General features: G+C 46.9%; 1 protein-coding gene across 2 annotated transcripts in view; it reads right to left on the bottom strand.

The window, feature by feature from the left end:
• The window catches only part of UQCC3 (ubiquinol-cytochrome c reductase complex assembly factor 3), a 119,285-nt gene extending 104,145 nt beyond the window's left edge, over positions 1-15,140 (bottom strand). Inside the window, exon 1 of one of the 2 annotated variants that reach the window (XM_078666764.1) lies at positions 14,982-15,140. The gene's annotated coding sequence lies outside the window, so the exon portion shown is untranslated. The other variant, XM_078666765.1, reaches the window with a different exon arrangement.
• Positions 15,141-16,410: the final 1,270 nt, after the last annotated feature.

Raw genomic sequence — 16,410 nt, 5'->3', positions numbered from 1 at the left:
TGCCATGGGTAAGCTGTTTGCGCTTGATAAGTTGCTGCTTGTAAATTGCAGTGGGCATGGATTGTTTACTGGACTTTATTTGAGACATTTTTGGCGGTGTGAGCACCAATTTGCAGTTTAAGGTGTTGAAATTGTCTGATCCCCTGACGACTTTTGTTGGGATGAATACACTAGGTTTTGGCGGCGGAGGGGCTGTATGCGCAGTAACCAGACGAAGGTGTGATTGATACACCTGGCAACCTCGGCCCCTGCGCTGTGAGCACCTTGATCCCCCTTTGGGATTACCTGAGTTTTCTGGGAGAGCACGGGGAGGGAGGGAGACATTTACATGCTAGGCCGAATTGGGGTAGGTCTGCTGTGGGAGGGAGTTGGGGAGGGCTTGGGGGAAGTTAACGGCCAGGTTGGGGGTTGGTCATCGAGGGGCGGGGAGGGAGGAGGTTAGGGGGAGGGACTTTCCTAATGTACTCAGTGATGATGCACTGGAATCACAGCAACCAAGGTTTGTTCTGTTTGAGTTGGGAGAAGCTTGTTGCATGTCTATTGAGGCTCCGCCCAGCCTGATTTTTGCGTTTTACGTCCTTTCTTGCGCTACTACAAAACAGCTACACACATACACTACCGCGGTGCGCGATGACTGACACAGATACTGGTGGGGGAGGTGGGCACACACCTAGACTAACAGCCATCACTTGGGATGTTCGTGGTCTTAATGACCACCGCAAGGTCAGAAAGGTCCTCAGCTACCTGCAACGCCACCACGTAGATATAGCCCTGCTCCAGGAAACGCATCTCCCTGCACACAGTCACATGCTTAGAAGCAGGGGGCTTGAGGGTAACATTTCGGTAGCGGGGTTTACCACTAGCTCCAGAGGAGTTTTGACATGGGTGAACCCTAAATCCAAACTACAGATACAGACCCTGGAGTCGGACACTGATGGCAGATTCGTGATATCCAAGTGTCGCGGCCCTGCTGTGGAAGTCACAGTGGTAAACACATACGGCCCGAACTTTGATTCGCCGGAATTTTACAAAACCCTCGCTGCCAAAATCAGGCGAGTTGACCAGAGGAGCCTGCTACTTTGGGGAGGCGATCTTAACCTGGTTTTGGACCCGACCCTGGACCGATCTTCCGGCCCTGCTCGTAGACCTACGGCCGCTGCACTAGAGCTCTGCGGCGCGTTAACTCGCCTGGGTTTGGAGGATGTATGGCGATCACGTAATCCCCATCAGGATGGGTACACACACTACTCTGCATATCATAACATCCACACTAGGATTGACTACTGGCTTGCTTCCTCCTCCCAAATAGGCTGGGTAAAAGACTGCAGGGTTTTGCCCAGAACATTGTCTGATCACGCACCTGTCTTGCTGGAATTGAGTATTCCAGGTAAATCCGTACCGCCATTTACGTGGCGATTCCCGCCTAATTCTCTACTTGACCCAGTGTTTAAAGGTGAGCTTGCTGAGGCCATAGATACATTTTTTAACACAATGTGGGCTCGGTAGAGAGCTTCCAGGTGGTGTGGGAGGCCTTCAAGGTCTATATTCGAGGTGTTGCAATGTCTAAGCACTCGGGCATACTTAAATCCATTCGGAGTAGACTAGCCGATCTTGAAAGACAGCTGGGTCAGTTGGAGCGCAGGCAATGTGGTCCTGCGGACGACACAGTGGGAGAAGAGATTAAGTCCCTGCTTGCGGAATACCATGATGAAGCAGACAGGGAGGTCAAGCACATGAGCAAGTAATCCACTGCTAGGGTGTACGGCGAGGGGGAGCGGCCAAGTGCGGTACTAGCAAACCTCATGAGGGGAATGCGACGGCGCCAACACGTCACGGTAGTCAACACCCCAGAGGAAGAACCGGCCACTGACGAGAGGGACATAGCCGAGGTCTTTAGAAGATATTACTCCGACCTGTACTCCTCAAAAAATGGAGATATGGAAGAGGAAATACAGGACTACCTAGGTCACATCGACCTCCCTGTCCTGTCTGACTCAGACAGGGAATTCCTTATGCAACCTATAGATAAGGATGAGATTTTAGACGCCCTGGCCGACATGAGATCGAGCAGCGCCCCGGGTGCTGACGGTCTCACTGCCGCCTTCTATAAAACGTTTAAGGACCAACTGCTCCCACACCTATCTACACTATTTGAGGACATCTGCGTAGAGGGCAGTATGCCACAATCAATGAGGAAGGCGCTTCTGGTTACCATCTTGAAGCCAGGGAAACCGCACGATGAGTGCAGCTCATATCGACCCTTGTCGCTTTTAAATGTCAACACCAAACTCTTTGCTAAGGTGCTGGCCACCCGGTTGGCGCTCCTCGCCGGCAGCCTGGTAGCCCCGGAACAGGCAGGATTTATCCCTAGCAGAAACCTGGTCTACAACATAAGAACGGTTTTGGGAGTGATCCAACATGTTAGACCTGACAGAAAAGCGCTAGCCGTCTTCTTAGACATGGAGAAGGCCTTTGACTCTGTGGAGTGGCCTTTCATGTGCACGGTACTGCAGCGTATGGGCCTTGGGCAGCCGTTCCTACAAATGTTAGGGGCGTTATACCATGAGCCGAAGGCGCGGTTACGTATGGGAGATCTAGTCACGGACCCCTTTCCTATTACCAGAGGAACTAGACAGGGATGCCCCCTCTCGCCTCTCCTTTATGCTCTGGTGGCAGAACCGCTGGCATGTGCCCTGCGAGAATACCATGGCAACAAGGGTATAGGATTCCCGGGGTATAAGATCATAGTGTCAATGTACGCAGATGATACCCTGCTATATGTGCGTGACCCTAATAACAATCTATCGTCAGTCCTTCGGGAAGTGGTCCGCTTTGGGGCGCTGTCTGGCCTACGGGTCAACTGGTCCAAATCGCTGGCCTTTCCGCTCACGCCGATTACGCAACCAGTGGCAATGGACTATCCCCTCCAGTGGACTACAGACGCGGTCCGCTATTTGGGGGTACAGCTGCACACCGATGCAGAAATCCTCTTTAGACCCAACTATGGTACGGCCTTTAGCAAACTGGAGGACGACGTGATAAATTGGAGCAAGCTCCCGTTGTCATTAATGGGGCGCATATCCATAATGAAAATGGTTGTGCTCCCCGTTTTTTGTTCTTGTTTACGACTCTACCACTTGTCCTTCCCAAGTCGTTCTTTGCAAGGCTGCAACAGCAAATGACAAAGCTGGCCTGGGCGGGCGGTCAACCCCGCGTTCGGTGGACGACGCTTACCATGCCGTACTCTATGGGGGGGGGCTCGGCGCCCCTGACTTTGAGGCATACTACCGAGTAGCCCAAGCGTCACATCTACACACGTGGCTCCATGGAGACCGTGAAATCCCACATGTACGCATGGAGACCCTCTTTGCTGACCATGATGCACTCCCCCACACGATTTTTCGTCCGCTGGATCGCAGAACGGGTGTCTTGGACTCATTGACTGCCACTAATCATGCATGGCACAGTCTATTACAGATGCAAAACGGTGCGCTGCTGTATTCACCGATGATGCCGGTGGACTGGGCCAGATGGCTGCCCCCGCTCATGGAAAAGGGAGTAATCGCTACCTTGCACAAACTAAACATACATACGGCGGGCGATCTGTTCACTGACGGAGTGGCTAAAACCTGGGAGCAGGCACTGGGAGCCAGTGAAACACCGCCTCTGCTAACACGATTTCAATTCCACAGAGTACGCAGTGCCTTGGGCGACCTATTGGGTAGCGATATGGCGGAGCCGCCGGAGGTCCCTGAGCTCACACATGTAATCAAAACCACATCGCCTAGGAAGCTACTGTCCGGTTTATACAGACTAACGCAGACTGACACACGATACCCTTACACTAAGACACGACTGTCATGGCAGACTGACTTGGACACTGTATTAGACGATGACACGTGGCGGTATTGCTGCAATATCACTAAGAAAGTTTCACTTAATGGCCGACATCGACTGATCCACTTCAAATTTTTGAACCGAGTGTACTACACTCCGTCTCGACTCTGCAGATATGGGTTGAGAGACTCTGCCCGTGCAAGAGATGTAGCGCCCCAGAAGCTGACTTTTTGCATCTTGCTTGGCAGTGTCCTGGTGTTTGGGATTTTTGGGAGAAGATATTCGCAGACATAAGTAAGCTGACGGAGGTAGTCATTGCGCCCAACCCTGTAATAGCCTTGCTAGGATACACTAAACAACTGCCTAGAGCGATTAGACGCCTAGTGGATATGGGCCTGCTGATGGCCCGCCGAGTTCTGCCCTGCTGTTGGATGAAGGGCCCGCTGCCTACCATGAAACGCTGGGCGCATGCCATGCTTTATTGCTGTACACAGTCAGAGAACTATAGTGAACTGCAACCCCCACTAGCAGGCCCAAGAATTTCTGGTGTTTGTACCATACATTCTTGTCAAGCAAGGAGGGAATTGTTGAATCCCCACACGAATAGACTATGGGTGTGTTCATTTTTGGGAGAGAGGGGGACAGATCGCGAGGGGATCCCTTTGTATTGTGTAAGCTGATATGTGGAATGCCTCTTAAAGGCTAAATCTTTAATAGCTGTGTTGTAACGCCGCCTGCCCGACTACGGGATGTTGGCTGAATGGCTGTGTATACTATTTCTCTTTATCGAATATGACGCACTAACGCTGTATATGCGGAAGACAACAACGCTTCTAGGCGGGAGGGGAGGGGGAATTGTTAACCCATCTTGCTGTTTTTTTCCTTGTAAAATGCAATATAGACATTTAAAAAAAAAAAAACTAAAGTTCTTGAGTTCTGAGCAGAAGCAGACAACATTGATGAGGGCTTTGAAGATATAAGCGAACAATAGAAAGATAATCCCATGAACCAACAGGCTTATGCTGTGCAAATGTACTGTAGTTTACAAATCATGTTTTATGAATTACATCACAGTGTGATCTTGTATGGAGCAGTTAGTATAAAGTCAGTCTACTTTGGGTGGTAGACTGTCTTTTATTTCACAGTCTCCAGAAGAACGCACAAAAACAAGAAACAGAAGTCCAAAATTAACAAATGTCTTCTTTTCTTCTGCAGGGCTTTTGGAGTTACTGTCCGCCAGTACCCTCAACAGAAAGAAGAAATCAGATAAGTCACTGCTATATTTGTCTCAGTGGTGTGTTAGAGTACTGATCTTCTTAAGTCTCCTTTATAAAAATAGTGAAGTTAAAGGAGGGGTGGTACAAGCGGAAAGGACCCGTGCTCACGCTGAGTCAAAGAAGTCGAAAGAATAAAGAACCTAAAAGTATTTTTTTTTAATGTCAACTCACAGAGAAGGCAGAATTCTCTTTACCTCTAACTTCAAGTAGTGTTACTTCAACCCAAATACTATCATCTTTCAAGAGATTTGCCTTCAAGACAGCTTTCTTCCCTTCTCTCTCTGTCCCGACCACCTCCAGCTTGCGGCTTTCCCTCTTGCTTACAGGTTCTGTTTAGGAACGTTTCACGTACCTGGCTGAGCCACATACCTCCTGGAACTTGGCTAGGAGCAAAGTCTGACCTGCAGATAGGATACGTCCTCTCGCCTCCAGAAGCTGCGGTCCCCGATTCTCCGCCCTCCTTTTCTTCCTGGTTTGCCTCGAATACTCCTTTTGGCGAGCACATGTTCCACAGAAGTCCTAGTCTCTTATGGGCTGCCTGACTTCCGGTCTTGTCTGGCTGGCCCTGCAACATAAGATGGGGGCAGTCGGCACCAGGGAGGTGAATGGCCTCGCTTTCAGCCCAAGGTTCGTGACACACAGCAAAAAGAAAACCCTGCTAGACATGATGACTGCCCATGTCATTTATGACGTGCAAAAGTAGAGTTAATCACTTCAATAAATAGGATTGGCGTATCAACAAGTTATAACGACATAGTGCGGGCAGGAATTGGTTAGCAGCTCATGCTGTAAAATCTTGTGAATACAACAGCACACCACTTCCAAGTGACTTTACCAGGAAATGATTTACAATTGCTGCTCTTGAAAATTTGGAAGCCAGCTCTTCTTTGTCTGGAATATCCAGCACACATGATACTGCCATGGTGCTTTTTCAAGAAAGTACCAATGAAGTAGCTGCTGGAAAACAAGCTGTGTCCGCTGTAGCCATACACAAAATAAGCTGCAAACTTATAACTCAACTGTCATGCTAATGTGTGCAAATCACGGCAAGCCATCAACACGTCCCAGTCTACCAGACAGTTTCAAAGTGGTTGAGGTCATGGATCTTCTTCTACCTGATGCTGCAGTCCGCAAAGCTGATTTAACAATTTATCATATCACTTATTTGATGTGAACTGAAGGATGATGAAAAGCCAGTGGCTGGAATTCATGCCCTGATCTCCCAGAAAACCGTCCCACTGAAGAAGGTTGGATTTTTACCAGTAATACCATCTCAGGTCACAAAATACCCAACAGTATACACAGCCCTAAAACAAATTCCAAAATGTTCTTGCTCAGCCTGAAGACCAGCCTATCCTGCCAATTTTCAGCAAGGAGGGCGTTTTCCATATTGTAGCTGACATTTGTATGAGCAAACCAGTAGAATTTGATGATCTCTATCCAATGAAGGGTGTTTTCCACATGACAAAAGTTGCATTGCGGTGTGCAGGAAGTTATCTCAGTGGATGTGGCATGGACAATGCACTTATCGAAGCTGGAACCTCTGGAAGTAAAACTGTCCAGTCAGTATTGAGAGAAACTCATTATGCTCATTCGTTATAAGGTATGCTCATTATATCTGAGGCTATAGAAACATTGTATTAGAATGCTTTCAGGAACAAGAATGACAAATTCAGTTTTGCATATCTTATCTCAGAAGTGAACAAGGCATGGGTTGCACTTCATTCAAAAGACATAACTCAAAGCCAGGCAGTGTTCAATATACTCAGTTCAACTCAGAAAGAACCTAAAAAAACATGTTTGGAGAGTTTGTTAAGAAATGTGAAGAAAAATCAGAACTTTGCAAGTACTGAGGAAATGTTTTGCACATGATAGCTCTAGTAAAAAACTTGCTGATCGGGAAGGTAATTGGGATCTGCACATGAAGACTGTGGAATCACGGATTACTGTGTTTCGCAAATTCGATTGCATATACTATTTGAGATATGGGTCCATACTTCTACAGAAAATTCACCCAAAGACATTTTGTGGAGGAAGTCAAGTCAAGTCAAGTCAAAATTTATATAGCGCACTACATACCCAGAGGGTCTCAAGGCGCTTGAGGAAGGGGGGAGGGTTACTTATCGAATATCCAGGTTTTAAGCTGTTTTCTGAAGGCTAGGTGGTTTTGAGTAAGTCGGAGGTGGAGGAAGACAGAGAGGGAAGGTTCAATGCTGTGGCTCCAAATATGAAACTGGAATAGACGATCCAGAGATCACAGAAAAGCTGCAAATGGAATTGTTGGTCAGAAATGTATAAGTGAATCTGTTGCTCAATGGCAGATAATTTACCACAAAGTCTTTTCTATTTGCAATGTTTCCAGAGAGATGACAAATTCAAAATGAATGAACCATTGTGAAACTATTCCTCACCACGAACTTGTGGGAAAGAGAGGGAAACATTTTAATAAACATGTTGACAGCTTTCTTAATTTCATGCAGCAGCAAGAAAACCCCTTTGAAATGACTGAACCTGTGCGACTACCCAACTTTGTGATCAAACAATTTGTGGATAACACTATAAAGACACTTCTACTAGATGTCCCGGAACATTGATCAAAATGATATGCTGAACAGAAGCCGGAGACAATCACTAAAGCTAAACATTCACACTTAAATTGCCATAGCAAGAGTTTTGTTACAAAAAAAAACTTCCGTAAGCACATAGAGAGATGTATGAAGTAAAAGAAAGGGGTGAATTTCCCAAGGACATTCTGTAGCATGATCTTCTTCCACCAAATGCAAACCAGTTAAGCACAAATTCATACAAGAGCTCGTAAAAAAATCTTTCGCCTGAAGAATTTAAATAAAAAAATGTGTCCTCATTGAAAATTGCTGTTGGTGTGGACTACATAGCAAACACAAGGAGATGATGGACGGAGCACTGAAACTTTTCAGACACTCACCCCAGTCACAAATCTGGGTTGAATCCATTATCATTCTTTAGCTCACTTTGCCACCTCAGTTCAGACCCAGCTATAAGGAAATCAGTATTGACCTGTGCCTCAGGGGAACAGACCATCCCGAACTGCCAAGCCAGGTCTTCCCTGACCGGAAACAAAGCATACTGGGACCGGTTTCTGGGTAACACTCTTCATCAGCCAGGCTAGCTTGAATCCAGTTGCAATGTGAGTAAGGGATCCACGTCTGGACATACCATACCAACCTAGGGCGAACAAAGCAAACACAAGGAGATGATGGACGGAGCACTGAAACTGGGGTGGCAGAGTGGGCTAAAGAACAGTGATGGATTAAACCCAGATCTTTTGACTGGGTGTGAGTGTTTGATTGGTTCAGACGCTCCGTCCATCACCACCCCCTTTTGGAGCACTGAAACTTTTCAGACACTCACCCCCAGTCACAGATCTGGGTTGAATCCATCATCATTCTTTAGCTCATTTCGCCACCTCAGTTCAGACCCAGCTATATGCAAATCAGTCTTGACCTTGTGCCTCATGGGAACAGTCCAGCCCGAACTGCCACGCAAGGTCTTCCCTGAACTGGAAACAAGCATCCTGGGACCAGTTTCTAGGTAACACCCTTCATCAGCCAGGCTAGCTGAAATCCAGTGCCAAAGTGAGCAAAGGACCCATGTTTGGGCATACCCTACCAACCTAGGGCGAACAAAGCAAACACAAGGAGATGATGGAATGAGCACTGAAACTTTGCAGACACTCACCCCCAGTCACTGATCTGGGTTGAATCCATCATCATTCTTTAGCTCTCTTCGCCAAGTGGACTATATTTCACAATTGTGAATGATCAAAAATGCATCCAAAAAAAACTTCAGAGAGGCCGTTCAGACAGTCCTACAAATATCAAAGTCTGATATCAAAGTCAGTATGCACCTTGCAGGAACTGCACATTGTCTTTGGCAGTTATCTTGAACTATCTGTCAAAGAATGTGAGAGAATCAAACAAACGTCTACAAGTGGAACAATTGACCGTGCCTGCATCAATTCAAAATTTTGACACCTATACCTGTGCAACTTGATAAATTATGGTCATCAACAACGAACAAGATGAACTTGGAGATGTTAACTAGCCTATACATTGCTGGTGCTTCAGTGAACACTGAATTTCCATTTATTGCAACTGGAATGATTGTCAATGAGGGGTTGGTGCCTGCAGAGATATATTCAAAAAGTATGGGCCATATTGATCGAGAACTTAACAGCAAATTGGAGGAAGTTGACCTTCCTGTTGTGCCACATGTTGAGCTGGTTGTTCAAAATGGTTCCAATCGAGTCATCGTACTGTCAAATGTTATTATTGTGCTACTTAGATTTTGTGCAATGTTCATATGTCAAATATTATCAGTTATGGATGCGTTATGGAACAGGAGAGAAACACGACACTTAATCCTGCTTCATATTCTGTGCAAGAAGCTTGACCCAGAGTTGCCCAGTGTTCTTATCAAGGCATATATTCTTACAGGTGATGGCACTATGAGCAAAACTGAAACAAGGTTTGGAGCTTTAACAGCTGAACTTGAGACGTTTCTAAAAGGATTTGCTAAGACAGAAAAAGAATGTGACTTCAAAGATGTAGAAAAGTACCTTGTGCGTGTGGGAATGTAGTGAATCAGCCACTTTAGTGGTCTGATGCTCTGTGATGACCCTCGATCACCACCATTGTGTACTGACTTCAGTGTGTTATGTTACCTTAGCCTTAAGGTAGGATGGTCTTGCATATGCCTATTTCTCTTCTGTTGTATACTCAGGCTGTTTTTCAGTAGAATAATGTTTGCCAAAGAATAGAAGGTATGGGACTGGGGGACTAAGTGCATAGTGTTTTTTGAGTTAGGTGAATTATGACTTTAGCCTATTGGCTTTGACGTGGTCTAATATCATTCTGCTTTCCAAGTAGTAGAGGCCTATGCTTGAGCAACTCCATATTCTAAACTGCAGCCATCTTCTGAGCCTCGTTAGGTGAGAGGTTATATTTTAGATTACATGTGTTGTTCACCAGTAGTGAACCAGACAGTACCAGTTCTTATCGGGTGGAATGTGCTCTCTTCGTGCCAAGTCAGAGCAAAATGCTTGGCCAGCTGCTTGTTGTGCTCTTGGTACGAGGTGGCACAGGAATCCAATTAGAACTGTAGGCAGAGTTAGCTAGAAACTTCGATGGAGAGCTGCATTCTATATTAGAGAAAGGGGGTCCGAGAGAGGATGAGATGCTGGTCTGGTGGTTTGGGGGTCTGACGTGCAGTCGTATTTGTGGAACAGAGAGTCCTGACCTAACCAGAGAGGGAAAGAGAGACTGACCCTTCTTCAGATGACAAGACGCCTAAGATTATGGTGAGGTGTTCCAGGTGTACTTATTGTATCTAGCTATGTCTTTTATTTTCAGGCTCTATGTATATGTATGTGTTGATGATTGCTACTAATGTTTACTGTGATGTTTAGTTATTTCTTTCTTTTGTCATCCTATTATAATGTAATAAAGAACCTTTGGAGTATATAATTTGTCTTTATTCCTTGTGAAGGAAGGTCAGGTCCGTTTTTTACCAAGTACTTACAGAGGGATGGGCGATTCCCCTCTAATGGGTAATTGTTGATACGGATTGGAAATTGCCTCCCAGCAGGGATGTCTAAATTCTAATTATTCTATCCAATACATTGCTAGGAGGAGCATGCGTTGTGTACCCTCTCGGATGGGGAGGTGTTGTGATTTGCTGTATACCCTCTCGGATGACTTGTTATTTGCGAGCTCCTCGGCAATGGTCTTATATGTTGTCAGTGTTTATTCCTTTCTTGGGTAAGTATTGTGAAATGTGGTGTCTTTCTGGATCCTGAGAAAGGATGTGGTAAGTAATGGCCTGGTGACTGACGGAAGCACCAAAACATAAAGAGAAGTAGGTCATTACAGGGGAAAACAAGTTTTAACTGTCACACATTTGACAATCTTCGGTACAGTGAGTTCAAGAGATCAGCCCAACTAAGTCACTTTCCACCGACATCATATTCTGTGCGTGGCCATATTAAAAGAGTGTTTTACTTGATCAGAAGATATGTAAATATTTTGGATCCAGACTCGACTACAGCAGCCCACGCTACGCTGGCACCTATCAGAAACTCTAAAAGAAACTGGATAACATCCAGAACGCCTCCGCCAGACTCATCCTGAACATCCCACGCTGCAGCCAGATCACCGGCCACCTTAGAACCCTTCACTGGCTACCAATCAACAAAAGCATGCTAAAATTGTATGGGAAAATATTCTACCTCATAGGTAACGGTCTAATACTAAAATACACACAAAAATTTGGGGGAGGGGCTGCAACTGATGCTGCAGATGATGGATTGTGTCATGTGGCATATGTTGCAAATCCATAAATCTGCAAAAAAACTCTGCAGCAGCAGAGACGCATAATGGCAGTGGCCCAGCCTATAAGGCTAAGCTGTCAATCACGTTTGCATGTTGAAGGGGACATCCAGTTGATGCGGACAGAAACAGTTATTTGTACCCATGTGTTTACTGCAAACATTGACCAACAGGTGCTCCTGTGTGCTTATTACTTGATGACGTCAGCGTCTGCGTTGTATTATGTAACGATATGCTACTTAAAACTGTACTCGTTGAGCCTAGCTTTTATATCATTGCCCCGCCGCACGTCTTTGTATATGGACTACTTTAAGACAGACAGAATTCACGGCTAGTCCTCTCAGCCTTTCATCCTTCTGATGATTGGTAAAATGATTGTGCTTTAGTGAGTTTCAAACGTTCATTATTAAACAATGATTCAGGAGGGAGCAAAGTGAAGATTCCCTTTATAAATAAGTCTGTTATTGTATGAGCTGGGACGTCAGAGCAGGGTGGATGAAGGAAGAAAAAACCCCACATAAAATGGAACAGGTGGGGGAACAAAGAAAGAATTAACAGGTCCTGCTTTTTAGTTACGTTTCTCATCATAATCGTCTTAAGATATTATTCAGCTGATAGATAAAACTAAAAGGGTCAGTTTATAGGTAAAATAGAAGAAATTAACAATAAAAAGAAAAAGAAAAGAACGACTAAATTTAAGGAGCAGGACGCCGATGCCTGCCGCAGACCACAGCGTTGTGTGAAGGTTGCTTCCTGACAGCCTCCGCCAGGCCCCGCTGGGATCGTGTAGACATGCCTTTCGGCCTGCTACATTTTTTGTATAACGCTTCAATACATGAGCAGAAACATTCCAGAAAACGAAGAGCCTTTGTGGTCCTGTCACACTGGTGGAGCAATGTTGACTTCGACTGGCATTTAACGCAGCGGAATAAATACTCCTTGCTACATAAAAGATGTTGCCAGACTTTCGACGTCAGGGCAGTCAGTTGGAGAGTGTGCATGTGTGAGCGTCCGTGTGCGCGAGCAAGAAGTCGAAGTGCATTAAAAACAAGAAGATAGAAACTGTGTGCCACATGTGGGTGTCCGGAGAGAGGGGGATGTTTCAATCATGAGGCATCGTACAAATAACAGTGCCAGCTGAGACAGGCTCACGGGGAGTTACAGCTGAGCCTCCTATGCAAATCACATTTACCTTGCGGGAGCGAGCAGCGGCAGGCGGGATAATTGTTAACTGATGGCCTGCTGCTCGCTCCCACAAGGGAAACGAGAAACGTGCACGCATTGCAATAGAAAGCCATGCAAAACGTGCACGTTTTTTGCCAAAATGCTGATCGATTCCAAAATATCCCCTCCTATGCAACGCATCCGCACTACGCAGGCGAGACCTAAAAAAATCAGACTACTAAGCCTATTCACAAACCTAAAGCAACCATTGAGAAAGTACAGTAACAGGAGCCAGCTTAAAAGATGGATGGAGCTTCAAGTCCATACCTGAATACATCATGTCTCCAATAAACAGCGCAAGCGCTGCCTATGCGAGACCCAAGAAGCAGTTAGGCTGTCAGTTACAGGAAAGAGGAGGGTGTGGGCTTTTCAGTGAGCTACAGGAGCGTAGAAGATTGTGTGGTATACGTAAGCGAAATTGATCAGACTGCTAGCTCCCTCTTTACTTTAGAGGTCACTGGGTGCGTCAATTCACTCCTTCCCAAGTCACCAGAATGTCCACCAGCCTTCTGAGTGATTGATAGACCTTTGCTACGCCACCCACCATCACTGCTGCCGAGGCTGATCCACTGTCCGTGGCTGCCGGCACCTCCCCACACTACACACGGTGAGCGCGGGCGCTTTTGGAGACCCCCAGCACTTCAGCGAGCCTCGCCTAGCCACTCGCGGTGCGGGAGATTGGAGCGGAGTTGAAGGCTGGCGATGTGCTTCTTGAGGGGTGAGCGCAGCGCTGGATTCATGGGGTCTCCACTGTCTGCTGTCACGCAATGCGGGTTGGTAGACGGTGAGTGGGGGCACTGCTAATCACCTTGGTGTTCCCCCAGATGTTCTGGTATTGACAGTGGGGGGCTCCGATGACCTCTCCCCCCACCAGCCTTGAACTCTCCGGGCCAGATGCGCGCTTGCTGAGCACATGGCGGAGTGCTCCTCGGCAGCGCTTGCTGTTTAACGGTGGCTCTGGCTTCCCTCCTCGTTTATGGATTTTGGCCTGAATTCGTCACTGTTCCCAGCGGGGCAGGCAACGTGTGGGACACTCTTCTATTTCGGTCTCTGTGGTCCCTACCTTTTCTGAGGCTCACTCCAGTTCTCGGCTCTCCTTGTTGCACGGGTCGTCAGCCTGATGCCCTTGTGGGGCTGTGCCTGTGCACGCAAACAGCAGACATTCTACTGCCCTCCCTTAGTGCTGTGACTGCGTCCCCCCTCTGACCCCACTTAATGGAACTCTGCTCTCATGGTTTTTGGGTCATGACCTGGGTGCATCTTGCCATTTTGCGGGTCCACCATTTTGTGGATTCTTGTCCTTTCCTTTGGTCCATTGGATTCCATTCTGCCGACCTTCAGTCATTTCTCTTTTTCTGGACTGCCTTATCTCTTTCTCCCCCTCAGGACCCCCCTCTCTCCTATCACCAATCTCAGCCTCCAACTCTTCTCCCCCACCTACCGCTCTCTAACCCTTTTAATTTTTTTTTTTATTTCCCCATTAACTCTGTAAATATGTGATATATACTTGTCCAGCCTAATTGCTAGTAAAATCCAATCCTGAGCAAATCTACTATTTGTATATATGTGTATGTAGTGATAACTCTAACCACTAGTATATGTAGTAGACACTTGTACTCACTACCATTCCTATGTGATTCTTAGAGTTTATCCATTTGTATCTCTTCCTTGAATGACTTTACAACTTGTACATTTGCAATTTTCTCTGCTTGTATCTCTTCTTTGTGTGACTTTACAACTTGTACATTTGCAATTTTTTCTGTTTGTATCTTTTATGTAACTCATGTAATCCTAAATCCTTATGTTTCACAGCTGGTTCTTTTGTAAAGCGCTCTGACACCTTCGGTAATGTTCGAGCTATAGAAAATCGCATTCATTAAATAAATAAATAAACAAATAAATAAAAAATAAACAACCACGTCACAGTGCGCCAACAAACTCCGTTGCCAATCATGCAATACTTCGTGACCCCGCCCCTTTCATGGAACCACCGGAAAGGAACCACCGTCCAACCAGCGGGGCAACTGTACTTACTTGGCGCTATGATTGGCTGACGTCTTCAACTGGGTGGCCCCTCTCCGCCCCCACGTCCTCGAGAAGGAGCTCGCACCCTGATGCTGGCCGAGTCCGAATCTAACTGTGTATAGGAGGAACTCAGCGAACGACCGCGAGAGGTCACAGGCTATGACGTCCGGCGGAAATTCATGATACTAGGTGTTGCGTGCCTGAAAGTGAAGAGAGAAAAATCTGGATAAAAGTACAAAAATCTGTCACACACCTATTCGCCGAGTCGGAAGTACCGCTGGTGATGATTCGTTTCTTCACTGACTCGGAGCGAGGACCACGTGCTCCCGAAAGCCGAGTTCTCCAATCAAATTGTTTGAAGTGACCCAGGACAGGATGTGTGAGGGCAAAACAGCTGGGAGGCGCCAATGATACTTACTGCGCATGCGCGCGTAAATGTGCCTACTTCGGTCTGTAGTTCTATTTGTGCCCCGCCCACTAGTAGGTGTGATGCTCGTGTAGCGGGCCAACCGAGGCTCACGGCTTTATGAGGGCCGGTTTACCGCTGTGCTGTAATGAACAGTGTCTCAGTGTCGGCGAAGAAGGCCCGAGTGACCGTCACCTTACGCCCCTTTATTTAACTCCTCTGCAGCGCATTGCCCTGGGAATTTTTATTTATTTAATGCAGTTTTATAAAGGCAGCTGCGGACTTTACCCAAAGGTGTCCGAGAGCTTTACAATAGAACCAAGTACTTTGCATAAGGATAAATACACAGGAACCAGGTACGAATACAATCTGACAGTGGCGTCACTAGGGTTGGTGTCACCCGGTGCGGGTAACTCATGGTTACCGGGAGTGGTGTGGCTCACTGGTTAGAGGCGGCAGACCCGGGAGCAGAAGTCGGCCCGGGACCAGGGTTCAATTCCCGACGCGGCAGGGTCGTGGACCAGGGTCAGCGGACTCGACAATTCTCGCCTCGGTGCCTACTCTAACCAGGGATCACACTCGGCAACTCTGGGCATTAGCTTGCCTAATCTCCACAACGGCCCCATCAACGCCGGGGATGCCTGGCTCCACCTTGGGGATTCCCAGTAGGGACCATCCCACAGGGAAAGCCAGGACGGGTTCCCCAGCGGTATACAGCGCCGGGACGTCCCTTTGCTGGGGCAGCTGTGTGCTTTACAAGTATACGACATTTAACATGGTGTCACCCCCTCACGACTTACCGCATGGACCTCCTCTGCTCCGAGTCCGCCAGTGGACACATTTGGCAAATAACGGGACCACAGGACAACACAACACTAGGCAACATGGCAGCATACCACCAAGGTCAACACCAGAGATCCACATTATAGCATTGCTTTGGACAACTTAAAACATGGAGCCACAACGCACAACACAACATGGACATTACACTAGAAAGTATGAAGCCACAGTGGAAAATGTGATGGCACCATATTAAACAACATGGCACAACTTTGGTTTACATGACATCACAATGAACAGCACAGCATCACACTAGAGAGAAGGACGCCACAATAGACAAAACGTCACCACACAAAATGCAATGGCCCAGCAATGGATGATGTGACACCAGCTTAGCAACATGAGACAACACTAGACAAAATGGCACAACTCTGGAGACCCCGATGGCGCAACACTGGTCAATATGGCACCAGACTAAACAACGTGGTACAAAACT

This window comes from Lissotriton helveticus, chromosome 11, assembly GCF_964261635.1.
Source record: "Lissotriton helveticus chromosome 11, aLisHel1.1, whole genome shotgun sequence".
Lineage (NCBI taxonomy): Eukaryota > Metazoa > Chordata > Amphibia > Caudata > Salamandridae > Lissotriton > Lissotriton helveticus.
This window is presented reverse-complemented; position numbering and strand designations above follow the sequence as displayed.